General features: G+C 48.7%; 1 protein-coding gene across 1 annotated transcript in view; it reads right to left on the bottom strand.

Moving 5' to 3' along the window:
* Positions 1 to 16,285, bottom strand: part of LOC138246921 (extracellular calcium-sensing receptor-like) — a 580,560-nt gene that overhangs the window by 201,207 nt on the left and 363,068 nt on the right. The window lies entirely within an intron of this gene.

Genomic DNA, 16,285 nt, shown 5'->3' with positions numbered 1-16,285 from the left:
TTTTCAGAAATGCACAGGTTTGGTAGGTTTCCCTAGGTGCCGGCTGAGCTAGAGGCCAAAATCTACAGGTAGGCACTTCGCAAAAAACACCTCTGTTTTCTTCCAAAATTTTGGACGTGTCCACGTTGCGCTTTGGGGTGTTTCCTGTCGCCGGCCCTAGGCCTACCCACGCAAGTGAGGTATCATTTTTATCGGGAGACTTGGGGGAATCGCTGGGTGCAAGGAAATTTGTGGCTCCTCTCAGATTCCAGAACTTTCTGCCACAGAAATGTGAGGAACATGTGTTTTTTTAGCCAAATTTTGAGGTTTGCAAAGGATTCTGGGTAACATAACCTGGTCCGAGCCCCGCAAGTCACCCCTCCTTGGATTCCCCTTGGGCTCTAGTTTTCAGAAATGCCCAGGTTTGGTACGTTTCCCTAGGTGCCGGCTGAGCTAGAGGCCAAAATCTACAGGTAGGCACTTTGCAAAAAACACCTCTGTTTTCTTCCAAAATTTTGGACGTGTCCACGTTGCGCTTTGGGGTGTTTCCTGTCGCCGGCGCTAGGCCTACCCACGCAAGTGAGGTATCATTTTTATCGGGAGACTTGGGGGAATCGCTGGGTGCAAGGAAATTTGTGGCTCCTCTCAGATTCCAGAACTTTCTGCCACAGAAATGTGAGGAACATGTGTTTTTTTAGCCAAATTTTGAGGTTTGCAAAGGATTCTGGGTAACAGAACCTGGTCCGAGCCCCGCAAGTCACCCCTCCTTGGATTCCCCTAGGTCTCTAGTTTTCAGAAATGCACAGGTTTGGTAGGTTTCCCTAGGTGCCGGCTGAGCTAGAGGCCAAAATCTACAGGTAGGCACTTCGCAAAAAACACCTCTGTTTTCTTCCAAAATTTTGGACGTGTCCACGTTGCGCTTTGGGGTGTTTCCTGTCGCCGGCGCTAGGCCTACCCACGCAAGTGAGGTATCATTTTTATCGGGAGACTTGGGGGAACGCTGGGTGGAAGGAAATTTGTGGCTCCTCTCAGATTCCAGAACTTTCTGCCACAGAAATATGAGGAACATGTGTTTTTTTAGCCAAATTTTGAGGTTTGCAAAGGATTCTGGGTAACAGAACCTGTCCGAGCCCCACAAGTCACCCCTCCTTGGATTCCCCTAGGTCTCTAGTTTTCAGAAATGCACAGGTTTGGTAGGTTTCCCTAGGTGCCGGCTGAGCTAGAGGCCAAAATCTACAGGTAGGCACTTCGCAAAAAACACCTCTGTTTTCTTCCAAAATTTTGGATGTGTCCACGTTGCGCTTTGGGGCGTTTCCTGTCGCTGGCGCTAGGCCTACCCACGCAAGTGAAGTATCATTTTTATCGGGAGACTTGGGGGAACGCTGGGTGGAAGGAAATTTGTGGCTCCTCTCAGATTCCAGAACTTTCTGCCACAGAAATGTGAGGAACATGTGTTTTTTTAGCCAAATTTTGAGGTTTGCAAAGGATTCTGGGTAACAGAACCTGGTCCGAGCCCCGCAAGTCACCCCTCCTTGGATTCCCCTAGGTCTCTAGTTTTCAGAAATGCACAGGTTTGGTAGGTTTCCCTAGGTGCTGGCTGAGCTAGAGGCCAAAATCTACAGGTAGGCACTTCACAAAAAACACCTCTGTTTTCTTTCAAAATTTTGGATGTGTCCACGTTGCGCTTTGGGGCGTTTCCTGTCGCTGGCGCTAGGCCTACCCACGCAAGTGAGGTATCATTTTTATCGGGAGACTTGGGGGAACGCTGGGTGGAAGGAAATTTGTGGCTCCTCTCAGATTCCAGAACTTTCTGCCACAGAAATGTGAGGAACATGTGTTTTTTTAGCCAAATTTTGAGGTTTGCAAAGGATTCTGGGTAACAGAACCTGGTCCGAGCCCTGCAAGTCACCCCTCCTTGGATTCCCCTAGGTCTCTAGTTTTCAGAAATGCACAGGTTTGGTAGGTTTCCCTAGGTGCCGGCTGAGCTAGAGGCCAAAATCTACAGGTAGGCACTTCGCAAAAAACACCTCTGTTTTCTTCCAAAATTTTGGATGTGTCCACGTTGCGCTTTGGGGCGTTTCCTGTCGCTGGCGCTAGGCCTACCCACGCAAGTGAGGTATCATTTTTATCGGGAGACTTGGGGGAACGCTGGGTGGAAGGAAATTTGTGGCTCCTCTCAGATTCCAGAACTTTCTGCCACAGAAATGTGAGGAACATGTGTTTTTTTAGCCAAATTTTGAGGTTTGCAAAGGATTCTGGGTAACATAACCTGGTCCGAGCCCCGCAAGTCACCCCTCCTTGGATTCCCCTTGGGCTCTAGTTTTCAGAAATGCCCAGGTTTGGTACGTTTCCCTAGGTGCCGGCTGAGCTAGAGGCCAAAATCTACAGGTAGGCACTTTGCAAAAAACACCTCTGTTTTCTTCCAAAATTTTGGACGTGTCCACGTTGCGCTTTGGGGTGTTTCCTGTCGCCGGCGCTAGGCCTACCCACGCAAGTGAGGTATCATTTTTATCGGGAGACTTGGGGGAATCGCTGGGTGCAAGGAAATTTGTGGCTCCTCTCAGATTCCAGAACTTTCTGCCACAGAAATGTGAGGAACATGTGTTTTTTTAGCCAAATTTTGAGGTTTGCAAAGGATTCTGGGTAACAGAACCTGGTCCGAGCCCCGCAAGTCACCCCTCCTTGGATTCCCCTAGGTCTCTAGTTTTCAGAAATGCACAGGTTTGGTAGGTTTCCCTAGGTGCCGGCTGAGCTAGAGGCCAAAATCTACAGGTAGGCACTTCGCAAAAAACACCTCTGTTTTCTTCCAAAATTTTGGACGTGTCCACGTTGCGCTTTGGGGTGTTTCCTGTCGCCGGCGCTAGGCCTACCCACGCAAGTGAGGTATCATTTTTATCGGGAGACTTGGGGGAACGCTGGGTGGAAGGAAATTTGTGGCTCCTCTCAGATTCCAGAACTTTCTGCCACAGAAATATGAGGAACATGTGTTTTTTTAGCCAAATTTTGAGGTTTGCAAAGGATTCTGGGTAACAGAACCTGTCCGAGCCCCACAAGTCACCCCTCCTTGGATTCCCCTAGGTCTCTAGTTTTCAGAAATGCACAGGTTTGGTAGGTTTCCCTAGCTGCCGGCTGAGCTAGAGGCCAAAATCTACAGGTAGGCACTTCGCAAAAAACACCTCTGTTTTCTTCCAAAATTTTGGATGTGTCCACGTTGCGCTTTGGGGCGTTTCCTGTCGCTGGCGCTAGGCCTACCCACGCAAGTGAGGTATCATTTTTATCGGGAGACTTGGGGGAACGCTGGGTGGAAGGAAATTTGTGGCTCCTCTCAGATTCCAGAACTTTCTGCCACAGAAATGTGAGGAACATGTGTTTTTTTAGCCAAATTTTGAGGTTTGCAAAGGATTCTGGGTAACAGAACCTGGTCCGAGCCCCGCAAGTCACCCCTCCTTGGATTCCCCTAGGTCTCTAGTTTTCAGAAATGCACAGGTTTGGTAGGTTTCCCTAGGTGCTGGCTGAGCTAGAGGCCAAAATCTACAGGTAGGCACTTCACAAAAAACACCTCTGTTTTCTTTCAAAATTTTGGATGTGTCCACGTTGCGCTTTGGGGCGTTTCCTGTCGCTGGCGCTAGGCCTACCCACGCAAGTGAGGTATCATTTTTATCGGGAGACTTGGGGGAACGCTGGGTGGAAGGAAATTTGTGGCTCCTCTCAGATTCCAGAACTTTCTGCCACAGAAATGTGAGGAACATGTGTTTTTTTAGCCAAATTTTGAGGTTTGCAAAGGATTCTGGGTAACAGAACCTGGTCCGAGCCCTGCAAGTCACCCCTCCTTGGATTCCCCTAGGTCTCTAGTTTTCAGAAATGCACAGGTTTGGTAGGTTTCCCTAGGTGCCGGCTGAGCTAGAGGCCAAAATCTACAGGTAGGCACTTCGCAAAAAACACCTCTGTTTTCTTCCAAAATTTTGGATGTGTCCACGTTGCGCTTTGGGGCGTTTCCTGTCGCTGGCGCTACGCCTACCCACGCAAGTGAGGTATCATTTTTATCGGGAGACTTGGGGGAACGCTGGGTGGAAGGAAATTTGTGGCTCCTCTCAGATTCCAGAACTTTCTGCCACAGAAATGTGAGGAACATGTGTTTTTTTAGCCAAATTTTGAGGTTTGCAAAGGATTCTGGGTAACAGAACCTGGTCCGAGCCCCGCAAGTCACCCCTCCTTGGATTCCCCTAGGTCTCTAGTTTTCAGAAATGCACAGGTTTGGTAGGTTTCCCTAGGTGCCGGCTGAGCTAGAGGCCAAAATCTACAGGTAGGCACTTCGCAAAAAACACCTCTGTTTTCTTCCAAAATTTTGGACTTGTCCACGTTGCGCTTTGGGGTGTTTCCTGTCGCCGGCGCTAGGCCTACCCACGCAAGTGAGGTATCATTTTTATCGGGAGACTTGGGGGAACGCTGGGTGGAAGGAAATTAGTGGCTCCTCTCAGATTCCAGAACTTTCTGCCACAGAAATGTGAGGAACATGTGTTTTTTTAGCCAAATTTTGAGGTTTGCAAAGGATTCTGGGTAACATAACCTGGTCCGAGCCCCGCAAGTCACCCCTCCTTGGATTCCCCTTGGGCTCTAGTTTTCAGAAATGCCCAGGTTTGGTACGTTTCCCTAGGTGCCGGCTGAGCTAGAGGCCAAAATCTACAGGTAGGCACTTCGCAAAAAACACCTCTGTTTTCTTCCAAAATTTTGGACGTGTCCACGTTGCGCTTTGGGGTGTTTCCTGTCGCCGGCGCTAGGCCTACCCACGCAAGTGAGGTATCATTTTTATCGGGAGACTTGGGGGAATCGCTGGGTGCAAGGAAATTTGTGGCTCCTCTCAGATTCCAGAACTTTCTGCCACAGAAATGTGAGGAACATGTGTTTTTTTAGCCAAATTTTGAGGTTTGCAAAGGATTCTGGGTAACATAACCTGGTCCGAGCCCCGCAAGTCACCCCTCCTTGGATTCCCCTTGGTCTCTAGTTTTCAGAAATGCACAGGTTTGGTAGGTTTCCCTAGGTGCCGGCTGAGCTAGAGGCCAAAATCTACAGGTAGGCACTTCGCAAAAAACACCTCTGTTTTCTTCCAAAATTTTGGACGTGTCCATGTTGCGCTTTGGGGTGTTTCCTGTCGCTGGCGCTAGGCCTACCCACGCAAGTGAGGTATCATTTTTATCGGGAGACTTGGGGGAACGCTGGGTGGATGGAAATTTGTGGCTCCTCTCAGATTCCAGAACTTTATGCCACAGAAATGTGAGGAACATGTGTTTTTTTAGCCAAATGTTGAGGTTTGCAAAGGATTCTGGGCAACAGAACCTGGTCCGAGCCCCGCAAGTCACCCCATCTTGGATTCCCCTAAGTCTCTTGTTTTCAGAAATGCACAGGTTTGGTAGGTTTCCCTAGGTGCCGGCTGAGCTAGAGGCCAAAATCTACAGGTAGGCACTTCGCAAAAAACACCTCTGTTTTCTTCCAAAATTTTGGACGTGTCCACGTTGCGCTTTGGGGTGTTTCCTGTCGCCGGCGCTAGGCCTACCCACGCAAGTGAGGTATCATTTTTATCGGGAGACTTGGGGGAACGCTGGGTGGAAGGAAATTTGTGGCTCCTCTCAGATTCCAGAACTTTCTGCCACAGAAATGTGAGGAACATGTGTTTTTTTAGCCAAATTTTGAGGTTTGCAAAGGATTCTGGGTAACAGAACCTGTCCGACCCCCACAAGTCACCCCTCCTTGGATTCCCCTAGGTCTCTAGTTTTCAGAAATGCACAGGTTTGGTAGGTTTCCCTAGGTGCCGGCTGAGCTAGAGGCCAAAATCTACAGGTAGGCACTTCGCAAAAAACACCTCTGTTTTCTTCCAAAATTTTGGATGTGTCCACGTTGCGCTTTGGGGCGTTTCCTGTCGCTGGCGCTAGGCCTACCCACGCAAGTGAGGTATCATTTTTATCGGGAGACTTGGGGGAACGCTGGGTGGAAGGAAATTTGTGGCTCCTCTCAGATTCCAGAACTTTCTGCCACAGAAATGTGAGGAACATGTGTTTTTTAGCCAAATTTTGAGGTTTGCAAAGGATTCTGGGTAACAGAACCTGGTCCGAGCCCCGCAAGTCACCCCTCCTTGGATTCCCCTAGGTCTCTAGTTTTCAGAAATGCACAGGTTTGGTAGGTTTCCCTAGGTGCCGGCTGAGCTAGAGGCCAAAATCTACAGGTAGGCACTTCACAAAAAACACCTCTGTTTTCTTTCAAAATTTTGGATGTGTCCACGTTGCGCTTTGGGGCGTTCCTGTCGCTGGCGCTAGGCCTACCCACGCAAGTGAGGTATCATTTTTATCGGGAGACTTGGGGGAACGCTGGGTGGAAGGAAATTTGTGGCTCCTCTCAGATTCCAGAACTTTCTGCCACAGAAATGTGAGGAACATGTGTTTTTTAGCCAAATTTTGAGGTTTGCAAAGGATTCTGGGTAACAGAACCTGGTCAGAGCCCCGCAAATCACCCCATCTTGGATTCCCCTAGGTCTCTAGTTTTCAGAAATGCACAGGTTTGGTAGGTTTCCCTAGGTGCCGGCTGAGCTAGAGGCCAAAATCTACAGGTAGGCACTACACAAAAAAAACCTCTGTTTTCTTCCAAAATTTTGGATGTGTCCACGTTGCGCTTTGGGGCGTTCCTGTCGCGGGTGCTAGGCCTACCCACACAAGTGAGGTATCATTTTTATCGGGAGACTTGGGGGAACGCTGGGTGGAAGGAAATTTGTGGCTCCTTTCAGATTCCAGAACTTTCTGCCACAGAAATGTGAGGAACATGTGTTTTTTTAGCCAAATTTTGAGGTTTGCAAAGGATTCTGGGTAACAGAACCTGTCCGAGCCCCACAAGTCACCCCTCCTTGGATTCCCCTAGGTTTCTAGTTTTCAGAAATGCCCAGGTTTGGTACGTTTCCCTAGGTGCCGGCTGAGCTAGAGGCCAAAATCTACAGGTAGGCACTTCGCAAAAAACACCTCTGTTTTCTTCCAAAATTTTGGACGTGTCCACGTTGCGCTTTGGGGTGTTTCCTGTCGCCGGCGCTAGGCCTACCCACGCAAGTGAGGTATCATTTTTATCGGGAGACTTGGGGGAACGCTGGGTGGAAGGAAATTTGTGGCTCCTCTCAGATTCCAGAACTTTCTGCCACAGAAATGTGAGGAATATGTGTTTTTTTAGCCAAATTTTGAGGTTTGCAAAGGATTCTGGGTAACAGAACCTGTCCGAGCCCCACAAGTCACCCCTCCTTGGATTCCCCTAGGTCTCTAGTTTTCAGAAATGCACAGGTTTGGTAGGTTTCCCTAGGTGCCGGCTGAGCTAGAGGCCAAAATCTACAGGTAGGCACTTCGCAAAAAACACCTCTGTTTTCTTCCAAAATTTTGGACGTGTCCATGTTGCGCTTTGGGGTGTTTCCTGTCGCTGGCGCTAGGCCTACCCACGCAAGTGAGGTATCATTTTTATCGGGAGACTTGGGGGAACGCTGGGTGGAAGGAAATTTGTGGCTCCTCTCAGATTCCAGAACTTTATGCCACAGAAATGTGAGGAACATGTGTTTTTTTAGCCAAATGTTGAGGTTTGCAAAGGATTCTGGGTAACAGAACCTGGTCCGAGCCCCGCAAGTCACCCCTCCTTGGATTCCCCTAGGTCTCTAGTTTTCAGAAATGCACAGGTTTGGTAGGTTTCCCTAGGTGCCGGCTGAGCTAGAGGCCAAAATCTACAGGTAGGCACTTCGCAAAAAACACCTCTGTTTTCTTTCAAAATTTTGGATGTGTCCACGTTGCGCTTTGGGGCGTTCCTGTCGCTGGCGCTAGGCCTACCCACGCAAGTGAGGTATCATTTTTATCGGGAGACTTGGGGGAACGCTGGGTGGAAGGAAATTTGTGGCTCCTCTCAGATTCCAGAACTTTCTGCCACAGAAATGTGAGGAACATGTGTTTTTTAGCCAAATTTTGAGGTTTGCAAAGGATTCTGGGTAACAGAACCTGGTCCGAGCCCCGCAAGTCACCCCTCCTTGGATTCCCCTAGGTCTCTAGTTTTCAGAAATGCACAGGTTTGGTAGGTTTCCCTAGGTGCCGGCTGAGCTAGAGGCCAAAATCTACAGGTAGGCACTTCACAAAAAACACCTCTGTTTTCTTTCAAAATTTTGGATGTGTCCACGTTGCGCTTTGGGGCGTTCCTGTCGCTGGCGCTAGGCCTACCCACGCAAGTGAGGTATCATTTTTATCGGGAGACTTGGGGGAACGCTGGGTGGAAGGAAATTTGTGGCTCCTCTCAGATTCCAGAACTTTCTGCCACAGAAATGTGAGGAACATGTGTTTTTTTAGCCAAATTTTGAGGTTTGCAAAGGATTCTGGGTAACAGAACCTGGTCAGAGCCCCGCAAATCACCCCATCTTGGATTCCCCTAGGTCTCTAGTTTTCAGAAATGCACAGGTTTGGTAGGTTTCCCTAGGTGCCGGCTGAGCTAGAGGCCAAAATCTACAGGTAGGCACTACACAAAAAAAACCTCTGTTTTCTTCCAAAATTTTGGATGTGTCCACGTTGCGCTTTGGGGTGTTTCCTGTCGCGGGTGCTAGGCCTACCCACACAAGTGAGGTATCATTTTTATCGGGAGACTTGGGGGAACGCTGGGTGGAAGGAAATTTGTGGCTCCTTTCAGATTCCAGAACTTTCTGCCACAGAAATGTGAGGAACATGTGTTTTTTTAGCCAAATTTTGAGGTTTGCAAAGGATTCTGGGTAACAGAACCTGTCCGAGCCCCACAAGTCACCCCTCCTTGGATTCCCCTAGGTTTCTAGTTTTCAGAAATGCACAGGATTGGTAGGTTTCCCTAGGTGCCGGCTGAGCTAGAGGCCAAAATCTACAGGTAGGCACTTCGCAAAAAACACCTCTGTTTTCTTCCAAAATTTTGGATGTGTCCACGTTGCGCTTTGGGGCGTTTCCTGTCGCTGGCACTAGGCCTACCCATGCAAGTGAGGTATCATTTTTATCGGGAGACTTGGGGGAACGCTGGGTGGAAGGAAATTTGTGGCTCCTCTCAGATTCCAGAACTTTCTGCCACAGAAATGTGAGGAACATGTGTTTTTTTAGCCAAATTTTGAGGTTTGCAAAGGATTCTGGGTAACAGAACCTGGTCCGAGCCCCGCAAGTCACCCCTCCTTGGATTCCCCTAGGTCTCTAGTTTTCAGAAATGCACAGGTTTGGTAGGTTTCCCTAGGTGCCGGCTGAGCTAGAGGCCAAAATCTACAGGTAGGCACTTCGCAAAAAACACCTCTGTTTTCTTTCAAAATTTTGGATGTGTCCACGTTGCGCTTTGGGGCGTTCCTGTCGCTGGCGCTAGGCCTACCCACGCAAGTGAGGTATCATTTTTATCGGGAGACTTGGGGGAACGCTGGGTGGAAGGAAATTTGTGGCTCCTCTCAGATTCCAGAACTTTCTGCCACAGAAATGTGAGGAACATGTGTTTTTTTAGCCAAATTTTGAGGTTTGCAAAGGATTCTGGGTAACAGAACCTGGTCAGAGCCCCGCAAATCACCCCATCTTGGATTCCCCTAGGTCTCTAGTTTTCAGAAATGCACAGGTTTGGTAGGTTTCCCTAGGTGCCGGCTGAGCTAGAGGCCAAAATCTACAGGTAGGCACTACACAAAAAAAACCTCTGTTTTCTTCCAAAATTTTGGATGTGTCCACGTTGCGCTTTGGGGTGTTTCCTGTCGTGGGTGCTAGGCCTACCCACACAAGTGAGGTATCATTTTTATCGGGAGACTTGGGGGAACGCTGGGTGGAATGAAATTTGTGGCTCCTTTCAGATTCCAGAACTTTATGCCACAGAAATGTGAGGAACATGTGTTTTTTTAGCCAAATGTTGAGGTTTGCAAAGGATTCTGGGCAACAGAACCTGGTCCGAGCCCCGCAAGTCACCCCATCTTGGATTCCCCTAAGTCTCTTGTTTTCAGAAATGCACAGGTTTGGTAGGTTTCCCTAGGTGCCGGCTGAGCTAGAGGCCAAAATCTACAGGTAGGCACTACACAAAAAAAACCTCTGTTTTCTTCCAAAATTTTGGATGTGTCCACGTTGCGCTTTGGGGTGTTTCCTGTCGCGGGTGCTAGGCCTACCCACACAAGTGAGGTATCATTTTTATCGGAAGACTTGGGGGAACGCTGGGTGGAAGGAAATTTGTGGCTCCTCTAAGATTCCAGAACTTTCTGCCACAGAAATGTGAGGAACATGTGTTTTTTTAGCCACATTTTGAGGTTTGCAAAGGATTCTGAGTAACAGAACCTGATCCGAGCCCCGCAAGTCACCCCTCCTTGGATTCCCCTAGGTCTCTAGTTTTCAGAAATGCACAGGTTTGGTAGGTTTCCCTATGTGCCGGCTGAGCTAGAGGCCAAAATCTACAGGTAGGCACTTCGCAAAAAACACCTCTGTTTTCTTCCAAAATTTTGGACGTGTCCATGTTGCGCTTTGGGGTGTTTCCTGTCGCCGCCGCTAGGCCTACCCACGCAAGTGAGGTATCATTTTTATCGGGAGACTTGGGGGAACGCTGGGTGGAAGGAAATTTGTGGCTCCTCTCAGATTCCAGAACTTTCTGCCACAGAAATGTGAGGAACATGTGTTTTTTTAGCCAAATTTTGAGGTTTGCAAAGGATTCTGGGTAACAGAACCTGGTCCGAGCCCCGCAAGTCACCCCTCCTTGGATTCCCCTAGGTCTCTAGTTTTCAGAAATGCACAGGTTTGGTAGGGTTCCCTAGGTGCCGGCTGAGCTAGAGGCCAAAATCTACAGGTAGGCACTTCACAAAAAACACCTCTGTTTTCTTTCAAAATTTTGGATGTGTCCACGTTGCGCTTTGGGGCGTTCCTGTCGCTGGCGCTAGGCCTACCCACGCAAGTGAGGTATCATTTTTATCGGGAGACTTGGGGGAACGCTGGGTGGAAGGAAATTTGTGGCTCCTCTCAGATTCCAGAACTTTCTGCCACAGAAATGTGAGGAACATGTGTTTTTTTAACCAAATTTTGAGGTTTGCAAAGGATTCTGGGTAACAGAACCTGGTCCGAGCCCCGCAAATCACCCCATCTTGGATTCCCCTAGGTCTCTAGTTTTCAGAAATGCACAGGTTTGGTAGGTTTCCCTAGGTGCCGGCTGAGCTAGAGGCCAAAATCTACAGGTAGGCACTACACAAAAAAAACCTCTGTTTTCTTCCAAAATTTTGGATGTGTCCATGTTGCGCTTTGGGGTGTTTCCTGTCGCGGGTGCTAGGCCTACCCACACAAGTGAGGTATCATTTTTATCGGAAGACTTGGGGGAACGCTGGGTGGAAGGAAATTTGTGGCTCCTCTCAGATTCCAGAACTTTCTGCCACAGAAATGTGAGGAACATGTGTTTTTTTAGCGACATTTTGAGGTTTGCAAAGGATTCTGGGTAACAGAACCTGGTCCGAGCTCCGCAAGTCACCCCTCCTTGGATTCCCCTAGGTCTCTAGTTTTCAGAAATGCACAGGTTTGGTAGGTTTCCCTATGTGCCGGCTGAGCTAGAGGCCAAAATCTACAGGTAGGCACTTCGCAAAAAACACCTCTGTTTTCTTCCAAAATTTTGGACGTGTCCATGTTGCGCTTTGGGGTGTTTCCTGTCGCCGGCGCTAGGCCTACCCACGCAAGTGAGGTATCATTTTTATCGGGAGACTTGGGGGAACGCTGGGTGGAAGGACATTTGTGGCTCCTCTCAGATTCCAGAACTTTCTGCCACAGAAATGTGAGGAACATGTGTTTTTTTAGCCAAATTTTGAGGTTTTCAAAGGATTCTGGGTAACAGAACCTGGTCCGAGCCTCGCAAGTCAACCCTCCTTGGATTCCCCTAGGTCTCTAGTTTTCAGAAATGCACAGGTTTGGTAGGTTTCCCTAGGTGCCGGCTGAGCTAGAGGCCAAAATCTACAGGTAGGCACTTCGCAAAAAACACCTCTGTTTTCTTCCAAAATTTTGGATGTGTCCACGTTGCGCTTTGGGGTGTTTCCTGTCGCGGGTGCTAGGCCTACCCACACAAGTGAGGTATCATTTTTATCGGGAGACTTGGGGGAACGCTGGGTGGAAGGAAATTTGTGGCTCCTTTCAGATTCCAGAACTTTATGCCACAGAAATGTGAGGAACATGTGTTTTTTTAGCCAAATGTTGAGGTTTGCAAAGGATTCTGGGCAACAGAACCTGGTCCGAGCCCCGCAAGTCACCCCATCTTGGATTCCCCTAAGTCTCTTGTTTTCAGAAATGCACAGGTTTGGTAGGTTTCCCTAGGTGCCGGCTGAGCTAGAGGCCAAAATCTACAGGTAGGCACTACACAAAAAAAACCTCTGTTTTCTTCCAAAATTTTGGATGTGTCCACGTTGCGCTTTGGGGTGTTTCCTGTCGCGGGTGCTAGGCCTACCCACACAAGTGAGGTATCATTTTTATCGGAAGACTTGGGGGAACGCTGGGTGGAAGGAAATTTGTGGCTCCTCTAAGATTCCAGAACTTTCTGCCACAGAAATGTGAGGAACATGTGTTTTTTTAGCCACATTTTGAGGTTTGCAAAGGATTCTGAGTAACAGAACCTGATCCGAGCCCCGCAAGTCACCCCTCCTTGGATTCCCCTAGGTCTCTAGTTTTCAGAAATGCACAGGTTTGGTAGGTTTCCCTATGTGCCGGCTGAGCTAGAGGCCAAAATCTACAGGTAGGCACTTCGCAAAAAACACCTCTGTTTTCTTCCAAAATTTTGGACGTGTCCATGTTGCGCTTTGGGGTGTTTCCTGTCGCCGCCGCTAGGCCTACCCACGCAAGTGAGGTATCATTTTTATCGGGAGACTTGGGGGAACGCTGGGTGGAAGGAAATTTGTGGCTCCTCTCAGATTCCAGAACTTTCTGCCACAGAAATGTGAGGAACATGTGTTTTTTTAGCCAAATTTTGAGGTTTGCAAAGGATTCTGGGTAACAGAACCTGGTCCGAGCCCCGCAAGTCACCCCTCCTTGGATTCCCCTAGGTCTCTAGTTTTCAGAAATGCACAGGTTTGGTAGGGTTCCCTAGGTGCCGGCTGAGCTAGAGGCCAAAATCTACAGGTAGGCACTTCACAAAAAACACCTCTGTTTTCTTTCAAAATTTTGGATGTGTCCACGTTGCGCTTTGGGGCGTTCCTGTCGCTGGCGCTAGGCCTACCCACGCAAGTGAGGTATCATTTTTATCGGGAGACTTGGGGGAACGCTGGGTGGAAGGAAATTTGTGGCTCCTCTCAGATTCCAGAACTTTCTGCCACAGAAATGTGAGGAACATGTGTTTTTTTAACCAAATTTTGAGGTTTGCAAAGGATTCTGGGTAACAGAACCTGGTCCGAGCCCCGCAAATCACCCCATCTTGGATTCCCCTAGGTCTCTAGTTTTCAGAAATGCACAGGTTTGGTAGGTTTCCCTAGGTGCCGGCTGAGCTAGAGGCCAAAATCTACAGGTAGGCACTACACAAAAAAAACCTCTGTTTTCTTCCAAAATTTTGGATGTGTCCATGTTGCGCTTTGGGGTGTTTCCTGTCGCGGGTGCTAGGCCTACCCACACAAGTGAGGTATCATTTTTATCGGAAGACTTGGGGGAACGCTGGGTGGAAGGAAATTTGTGGCTCCTCTCAGATTCCAGAACTTTCTGCCACAGAAATGTGAGGAACATGTGTTTTTTTAGCGACATTTTGAGGTTTGCAAAGGATTCTGGGTAACAGAACCTGGTCCGAGCTCCGCAAGTCACCCCTCCTTGGATTCCCCTAGGTCTCTAGTTTTCAGAAATGCACAGGTTTGGTAGGTTTCCCTATGTGCCGGCTGAGCTAGAGGCCAAAATCTACAGGTAGGCACTTCGCAAAAAACACCTCTGTTTTCTTCCAAAATTTTGGACGTGTCCATGTTGCGCTTTGGGGTGTTTCCTGTCGCCGGCGCTAGGCCTACCCACGCAAGTGAGGTATCATTTTTATCGGGAGACTTGGGGGAACGCTGGGTGGAAGGACATTTGTGGCTCCTCTCAGATTCCAGAACTTTCTACCACAGAAATGTGAGGAACATGTGTTTTTTTAGCCAAATTTTGAGGTTTTCAAAGGATTCTGGGTAACAGAACCTGGTCCGAGCCTCGCAAGTCAACCCTCCTTGGATTCCCCTAGGTCTCTAGTTTTCAGAAATGCACAGGTTTGGTAGGTTTCCCTAGGTGCCGGCTGAGCTAGAGGCCAAAATCTACAGGTAGGCACTTCGCAAAAAACACCTCTGTTTTCTTCCAAAATTTTGGACTTGTCCACGTTGCGCTTTGGGGTGTTTCCTGTCGCCGGCGCTAGGCCTACCCACGCAAGTGAGGTATCATTTTTATTGGGAGACTTGGGGGAACGCTGGGTGGAAGGAAATTAGTGGCTCCTCTCAGATTCCAGAACTTTCTGCCACAGAAATGTGAGGAACATGTGTTTTTTTAGCCAAATTTTGAGGTTTGCAAAGGATTCTGGGTAACATAACCTGGTCCGAGCCCCGCAAGTCACCCCTCCTTGGATTCCCCTTGGGCTCTAGTTTTCAGAAATGCCCAGGTTTGGTACGTTTCCCTAGGTGCCGGCTGAGCTAGAGGCCAAAATCTACAGGTAGGCACTTCGCAAAAAACACCTCTGTTTTCTTCCAAAATTTTGGACGTGTCCACGTTGCGCTTTGGGGTGTTTCCTGTCGCCGGCGCTAGGCCTACCCACGCAAGTGAGGTATCATTTTTATCAGGAGACTTGGGGGAATCGCTGGGTGCAAGGAAATTTGTGGCTCCTCTCAGATTCCAGAACTTTCTGCCACAGAAATGTGAGGAACATGTGTTTTTTTAGCCAAATTTTGAGGTTTGCAAAGGATTCTGGGTAACATAACCTGGTCCGAGCCCCGCAAGTCACCCCTCCTTGGATTCCCCTTGATCTCTAGTTTTCAGAAATGCACAGGTTTGGTAGGTTTCCCTAGGTGCCGGCTGAGCTAGAGGCCAAAATCTACAGGTAGGCACTTCGCAAAAAACACCTCTGTTTTCTTCCAAAATTTTGGACGTGTCCATGTTGCGCTTTGGGGTGTTTCCTGTCGCCGGCGCTAGGCCTACCCACGCAAGTGAGGTATCATTTTTATCGGGAGACTTGGGGGAACGCTGGGTGGAAGGAAATTTGTGGCTCCTCTCAGATTCCAGAACTTTATGCCACAGAAATGTGAGGAACATGTGTTTTTTTAGCCAAATGTTGAGGTTTGCAAAGGATTCTGGGCAACAGAACCTGGTCCGAGCCTCGCAAGTCACCCCATCTTCGATTCCCCTAAGTCTCTAGTTTTCAGAAATGCACAGGATTGGTAGGTTTCCCTAGGTGCCGGCTGAGCTAGAGGCCAAAATCTACAGGTAGGCACTTCACAAAAAACACCTCTGTTTTCTTTCAAAATTTTGGATGTGTCCACGTTGCGCTTTGGGGCGTTCCTGTCACTGGCGCTAGGCCTACCCACGCAAGTGAGGTATCATTTTTATCGGGAGATTTGGGGGAACGCTGGGTGGAAGGAAATTTGTGGCTCCTCTCAGATTCCAGAACTTTCTGCCACAGAAATGTGAGGAACATGTGTTTTTTTAGCCAAATTTTGAGGTTTGCAAAGGATTCTGGGTAACAGAACCTGGTCCGAGCCCCACAAATCACCCCATCTTGGATTCCCCTAGGTCTCTAGTTTTCAGAAATGCACAGGTTTGGTAGGTTTCCCTAGGTGCCGGCTGAGCTAGAGGCCAAAATCTACAGGTAGGCACTACACAAAAAAAACCTCTGTTTTCTTCCAAAATTTTGGATGTGTCCACGTTGCGCTTTGGGGTGTTTCCTGTCGCGGGTGCTAGGCCTACCCACACAAGTGAGGTATCATTTTTATCGGAAGACTTGGGGGAACGCTGGGTGGAAGGAAATTTGTGGCTCCTCTAAGATTCCAGAACTTTCTGCCACAGAAATGTGAGGAACATGTGTTTTTTTAGCCACATTTTGAGGTTTGCAAAGGATTCTGGGTAACAGAACCTGATCCGAGCCCCGCAAGTCACCCCTCCTTGGATTCCCCTAGGTCTCTAGTTTTCAGAAATGCACAGGTTTGGTAGGTTTCCCTATGTGCCGGCTGAGCTAGAGGCCAAAATCTACAGGTAGGCACTTCGCAAAAAACACCTCTGTTTTCTTCCAAAATTTTGGACGTGTCCATGTTGCGCTTTGGGGTGTTTCCTGTCGCCGGCGCTAGGCCTACCCACGCAAGTGAGGTATCATTTTTATCGGGAGACTTGGGGGAACG

Source organism: Pleurodeles waltl, chromosome 7 (assembly GCF_031143425.1).
Source record: "Pleurodeles waltl isolate 20211129_DDA chromosome 7, aPleWal1.hap1.20221129, whole genome shotgun sequence".
NCBI lineage: Eukaryota > Metazoa > Chordata > Amphibia > Caudata > Salamandridae > Pleurodeles > Pleurodeles waltl.
Note: the sequence above shows the minus strand (reverse complement) of the source record. Positions and strands in the feature narration are given on the sequence as shown.